The sequence below is a fragment of the Choloepus didactylus genome, chromosome 2 (assembly GCF_015220235.1).
Source record: "Choloepus didactylus isolate mChoDid1 chromosome 2, mChoDid1.pri, whole genome shotgun sequence".
Taxonomy (NCBI): Eukaryota; Metazoa; Chordata; class Mammalia; order Pilosa; family Megalonychidae; genus Choloepus; species Choloepus didactylus.
The window spans coordinates 91,845,974-91,853,223 of record NC_051308.1 but is presented as its reverse complement, the minus strand read 5'-3'; positions in this window follow the sequence as shown (position 1 = coordinate 91,853,223).

The following is a 7,250-nucleotide window of genomic DNA, read 5'->3' as shown; positions in this document are numbered from 1 at the left end:
AGGTTATATGCATGCATAAGACTCAAATATTTCTAACAAGATTTAGCAAAATGGCAGTTCCTATCACCCTCCCCCATTGTCTCCTGTTCAGAAAGCAAGTACTTTGACCTCTTGTAGCCAATTATTTTGATATTTACCCCCATGTCCTAAATAGCATGAATTGTTATTCTTTGTTTTTGTTTTTTCAAATTTCAGGCTATGAAAGCTGAGAATTTGACTTTTTCCTTTTCCCTAGTCAATAGCCCTCACCAGAGACTTATAATCCTTCCTGTCCCCTCATCCTTCTGAGGCAGTTACGTCATGCTTCTAATTAGATTAATATTCAGTGTTTATATTATTAAGATAGTGGAGATGCTATTCACAGCTGAACCTTTCCTGCATAGCTCTGTTTTCCACAGTTAATAATTGTTTTGTTTCTTGTTATTTGCTAAGTACTTTTTGCCAATTCAAACTCAACTATCACAATTGTCTAAATTCCCTTACAAGATGCTCAGTTGCAGCAGGTAGTATATCAATTTAGGTGTCTTGAAGACATCTTGGCCAGTCCTTCTGACCAGCTCCTCCTATGCCTGGTACTTAGCTGCCATGGTGGGCTCTTCCTTCACTATCACCCTGGGAATTTCCTTTGCTTCTTTCCTGTGTGTTGGATTTACTGTTTCCTGTATCATGTCATGTGCCTTCCTCTGTTTTTGCTTCTTCCTCTGTGGTAGGAAAGGGAAAAATGGTGCAGAGGAGGTAAATATTTTGAAGACTTGCATGCCTGAAACCTGGTTGATAGTTTGGTTGGGCATAAAATTCTTGGTTGGAAATAATCTTCCTTCAGTGTTCTGAAGACATTGTTCTCCATTGTCTTTCAATTTCCCATGTAAATGGTGAGAAGTCTGAAACATGCTGATCCCTGATCCTCTGTGTGTGTTCTATCCCCACCCACCTCTAAAGCTTCTGTGGTCTTCTTTTAGGTCTCCAATATTCTCAAATTTCACAATGATGTGCCTTAGTGTGGGCCATTTTTATTTTCCATCCATTGTACTGGGACTTAAATTAGGGCAATTTCAATTTGGAAACTAATATCCCTCAATTCTAGGAAAATGTCTTTAAAGTTGTTTATTTTCCTACCTGTTTTCTCTTTTCTCTTTCTGGAATTCCCATTACATGTATACTGTCCCTCCTGGATTAGTTATCTTTTTGTTTTACACTCTGGATTATTTCTTCAGCTTTATTTCTATTGTTCTATTGAGTTTTTTTTGTTTGTTTGTTTCTGCTTTCTTATACTTTTCAAGAGTTCTTCTCTGCTGTTGTTCTTGACTGGTTCTTTTTGTATAGTGTCCTGCTCCTGTTTTATGGTAGCAATATCTGACAATAGTAATTATGGTATTTTTTTCTTTAGTTTTTTTTTTCCTACTCTTACTTTCTTTCCACCCATTTGTTTTAGTCTTTATCTTTCATGTGGAAACATTTCTTTTGTCTGGTAATTATTATTACTCCGTTCCTTTTTAATATTGGGGTACTAAAAAGCTGACTGAATGCTCTGAGTACATGACTGGGACTTGACAGTGACCTTCCCTTAGGAGGAACTGTTTGGGAAGACTCAGACATCAGTGTCTTTTAAGTCTTTCCTCTTGGGATAATCAGACTCCCAGAGAAAACTCTTCCAATCTCCTGCCTGGAGAATGAGAACCTGGCTGCCAGTGCAGGAAGATGGGTGGGGTCTAGTAAGTGTTCATTCATTTCCTCCTCCCAACTTGTGCTACAAAATTTTCAAACTTACAGAGATGTTGAAAGAATAGTACAATAGATGCCTGTGTACCCTTCATCTAGATTCAACAATTGTTAACCATTTGCCATACTTATTCTCTCTCTTTGAACCATTTGAAAGTAAAGTGCAATCATGACATGTCACTTTAAAATATTTCAGCAAACGTCTCCTGAAAATGACATTTTTCTGTAAGACCACAATGGCATTATCATACCTAAGGAAAAATAATAATTTCATATCATCATCTAGTGACTGTAACTTACTCAAATTTCCCTAGTTATCAAAAAAAGTACTCTTGCTTTTTGGGTCAGACCCCTGCCTTACACTATGCTTGGTGTTACCAAATCCAGGCTTTTCTTTTACCATACTCTGATAATAAAGCTATAGTCTTGTTGTGTGTGTATGTGTGGGCAGGCAGAGGGTGGGTGGGGGGGGCATACTATAGCTATGTATAGTGGGGAAGAGTATCTATTTCTTAATTTGCAACTCTTCCCCACTCCCCTCCCGTCCAACCACCACCACCAAACACGTATACCTTTTACCTGCACTTCCTGCCGTACTTGGTGTTGCCATTTCTTGAATTTATGTGGGGGATTCTGTGTTGCACATTGGGTCAATTGTTAGCAGTTACCCATTGTGAAATTAGGGTTCAGTTTTCTCATTTTCATTGGGCCGAGGATGACTATGTTATTTATTGTTCAAACCAGAATGCATTTGAAAGTTAAAATGGGCACTATTAATAATTTGCCAGGACAATAGGGGTAAACCAGGACTGTCCTTGGCTAACCAGCATAGATGGTCACCTTAGGGAGTGGTTTCTTACCTATCTGCTTTCCAGCTTCAAAGTTTTGTTATGTTCCCCTTCACCTGATTTCCCCATCCTTGCATCTTACGTATTAAAAAAAATTCCTTTCCTGTTGTTTTATGGTGTTCTGCAAGTAAAGGTAATTACATATGTTCAAAAAAATACATTATATTTGCCCCAAATGTCCCCAATCCATTTCAAAAATTATCTTGAGCTCACTTTGGTCACTTTGTACTTACATCATATTTTGTTATCTTTTTGCCTTGCGTCAAAGAAGATAGTATCTCTCATGCTTACTCTAAAAAATATTCACATCACTTAAAGTGAGGTATTTTATTTAAAGTGTTCAATAGATATCTATTCATTTCATTTGATTAGAGTTCATCATCACTGCTTATTTTAAGCATAGAATACTGAGTAAGTGTAGTGAAAACCAAAATCGGGAGGCATGTGATAAGGATTAAGAATTATTTTGAACTAGGTTATAGGCTTAACTTTCTAGGCCTGTGATACTGTGTCGGTTTGGATATATTACATCCCCCACAAAAGTCATGATCTTTTAACCCAATCTTGTTGGGTGGACCCTCTTGAGTGTTCCCATGGAGATGTGACTCACCCAACAGTGGGTGATACCTTTGATTAAATTATTTCTATGGAGGTGTGGATCCCCACCCACTCAGTGTGGGTCTTGATTGGTTCACTGGATTACTTAAGAGAACTCAAGAGCCAACACAGTCGCTTACTGAAGCTTGGAGATGATTGGAGATGCAGAAAGAAGGACATTTGGAGATGCTAAGGTAAGACATGAAGCCCAGAATTTGCCCAGGATAAGCTAAGAGAGGATCCCCAAATGTTGGAGAGGAACATCCTGGGAGAAAAAGCAAGGACACAGAGGAGCAGAGGAGCTAAGAGAGAGGAGCTAAGACAGACGCCCAGAGACATTTTGGAGAAAGCCATTTTGAAACACAATTTGGGAGCAAAGGACCAGCAGACACCAGCCATGTGACTTCTCAGCTGACAGAGGTGTTCTGGACGCCATCAGCCGTTCTTCATTGAAGCTATACTCTTCTTGATGCCTTAGTTTGGATACATTCAAGGCCTTAGAACTATAAATTTGCAACCTAATAAATCCCCTTAATAAAAGCCAATCCATTTCTGGTATTTTCCTTAATGGCAGCTTTAGCAAGCCGGAAGAGATACCTTCTCCTTACATCTCTATCTATGAAAGTCCTACTCATCTTTCAAGGCCCACCTCAAATCTGCCTCCTCCTTGAAGTCTTCCCTGATAACTTCCTTAAAAGAGAAAAAAAGTAATTTTCTTTTCCTCCAAAATCTTGGGACATCCACTATTTACATTAATCATGGAATTTATCCTATATGTCTTCTGTATCTTATTTCCCCTAGTGCAGCGGCTTTCACACTATTTTGACTGCAGCCCACATTAAGATATATATTTTACATCGCAACACATTATTCATTTATGCATATAATAGCACAAGCACGTCTGCATGCATACACACACACAAACATACACACATCACTGAAACAAGCGTGCCCCCAGAATACTTCCCTTACTGGGACATAGTCATATTTTCTAAATTATTATCTTTTACTTTTTAAAAGTACTGCTGGATTCCCTCAAAATTGATTTCTTGATTGCCTGAGGAATCATGATCCACAATTTAAAGAACATTGCTCTCATGGAATGTATGCAATTCAGAGAGTCCATGAACTTGGATGGGAAAATAATGACATCTTTATTTTCACTGTCTTAATGAAAGTTAGCATTTTCTTTTATTATGAATGTAGGTAACAAACCATAGTAATACTCGCAGTATCTATAATACTGTCATCAATAGAAATAACAAATATTTTCATATGACATTGTGTATATTGTGGGTTTCTTGAAGTGTCTTTTATATTCATCACTATTTTGGAGTTATTAAGGCATTAATAAAGAACCACATATATTACTGTATTGCAAATTTGATTTGTAATATTTTGAGAACTATATTTTCATATAATTGGTTTCCTTTATAATTGACATATTTTATTTCATACCTTTAAAAACATTCTGAGAAGGGGTCCATAGGTTTCACCAGACTGCCAAACAGGCACAGGTTGGGAAAGATGTTTAGAATCTCTTCTAGGACACTGTAAGTTTCCCAGAGGGATATCCTTTGCAGTACTTTTGACACAAGAAAGACTCAATAAATATTCATTGAACACATTATTGCTCCAGGGTACTCACGGGTAATTGGAATCCAGGAAAATCTAGTCACACACATGTCAAACAGAGTGTTATACTAAAAAGCCAATTTGGCTATTTTTATGGAAGAGATAGCTGGCAAGAGAGTCTAGTCAACTACATGAACTCTCACCTCCTAGGGGCATGCCATTTCTAGGGATTTAAATTATAGGGCAGATTGTAATTCAGTATGAGTAGACAAATCAAATAAAAAGTTCAATAAGAACTTATTTCTTGGGTTCTGATAATAAAAAATATCATTGTGACATTGTGGGGAATTAAAAGACATACAAGACATAACCTGTTTGCATAAGAAATTTAAACAGTGCTTGAACATAAACACATGAATATTAAATAAAAACAGCACCATGAGAGCACAGGTATTTCAGGATGTGACAAGCAGTGTAGTTTGTTGAGAATATCGAGTCATGAAAGGATATATTGGGGATAAGGCTTGAACAATCAATTAGGTTATATTGTGGGAGGTTTGAATTCCAGGCTAAGGAGGCAGAACATTAGCTGACAAATATTTAAGACCTATTGGAGATTTTTACATCTTGAAGCAAGGGAACGATGAAGGTAACATTTTAGGAAGATTGATCTGACAGCATTATACAGAAGGTACTGAAAGCCATAGCAGTTAGAACCCCAAATATTTTGTCTTCAATTGCTACTCTTCTCTCCATATTTGGAATTTGTAAATGCTTGCTAGGTACTTCCACTAGAACCTCAAACTCAGAACTGTGTTTCCAAAACCAAACTAATGTTCTTCCCTGCAAAATCTACAACTCCCGAGTTTCCCATTCATGTAATGATTACATACTCTTCTAGGAACTGGACCATCTTTGATTTCTGTCTCCATCACCCACATCTAATCATTCCTCCAGTTGATTCTATTATTATCCTACTAAACTCACACATCTTCAAAATTGACATATGTTAACTGAGTGATAGAAGATTAAATTTGGGATCATCAAGTAGAATTTTTTCTTTAAAGGGGCATCTTACCTTTTGTTATTTGCAGTATAAACAGAACTTGAACAACCAACATTGTCTTTGTGATTCTTGCAACGATGAAGGGACTGAGTTCTAAGACTGTCCTAGAGAAATGGTTTATTTTCTTATCTCCCTGTGAGTTACACCTTTACCGCTTGAATAGCCCACATTATTAATGTGCCATAAAGGTAGATTTGACACAGTCATCTAGGTTCTCTTCAGATAGGGGGTAACTAAATAAAACAGGTATATGCTGTTCTGTGCACAGATCTACATACATGCTAAGAGAAGAAGAAAATGAGGTGGGGACAAAAAAGCAAGAAAATACTGTTTATACTGACCTATACGTAGTTAAAATTTTAAGTGCTGAATACCACATTTACCCTCCCTTCCATCTGATATAATCTCTTATTGTCTATCAGTTCTTTTCTCAATCCCTTGACACTTCTTTTACTGATTTTCAGGAGTCTTCTGTTTTAACTGGCTTTACTCTGGAAGCATCTAATATCACTAGGCCACAGCTCTTCCTCTCTAAGATCCTTCTTAGACATATAGTATTTCAGCATTTTACAGTATTAAAGCAATCAGATAATTTTGCAGCAAATCAAAATATGTCAAACATATGGCAAAGCTTGACCATCAAATACCACAAATTTGAATTAGACAAAAATTTCTTCTCTGGGTCTTCTCACGGATGATTTATACATTAGAAAAAGTTTAAAGGAGATGGCCAGAAATGGTTGGCTCTCTTTCTCTGAGATCTGCTTGTTCTTTTTTATCATGAACATAGTATCTGATTTTTATCAGGGAAGAATCTGTCCAGAGTTTCTGTGAAATCAACCGTGGAGACCGGAGTGCTCATGTACATTGTGTAGCTTAGTCTTTAGTGACTTCCTGAATAACCCAAGGATTTGCAGGTTACATGAGTTTGATATTTGTGCAGTCAGGGTTTTACAGATTTTATTGAATTGGGACATTCTGTTATAGCAGGGTTTCTTAACCTTGGTACTTTTGACTTTGGGGGCCAAATAATTCTTTGTGGGGGTGGTCCTGTGCATTACAGGATGTTTAGCAGCAGCCCTGGTCTCTACTCTCTAGATTCCATTAGCATTCCTCACCCAGTTATGACAACCAAAAGTGTCTCTAGACATTGTCAAATGTCCCCTGAGTGGGGGTTAGGGTGGGGAATTGCCCCTGGTTGAAAGCCACAGTGTTACAATTAAGGAGGAGGTAGATGGTTATTTACCCTTGGTCTTAAAGATTATGTATGTGTTTTTATTTTTTAAAAAATTTTTATGCCATTTCCTTGGCATAGGTTATATTTTTTAAGTATGATGGCATTTATCTCTCCTAAGTTTATTTTATATAATTCTTACACATTTTATTATATCTACCTATTGAGCTATAACACAAATTTTAAACTATTTTTTCCTTGCTATATTTAA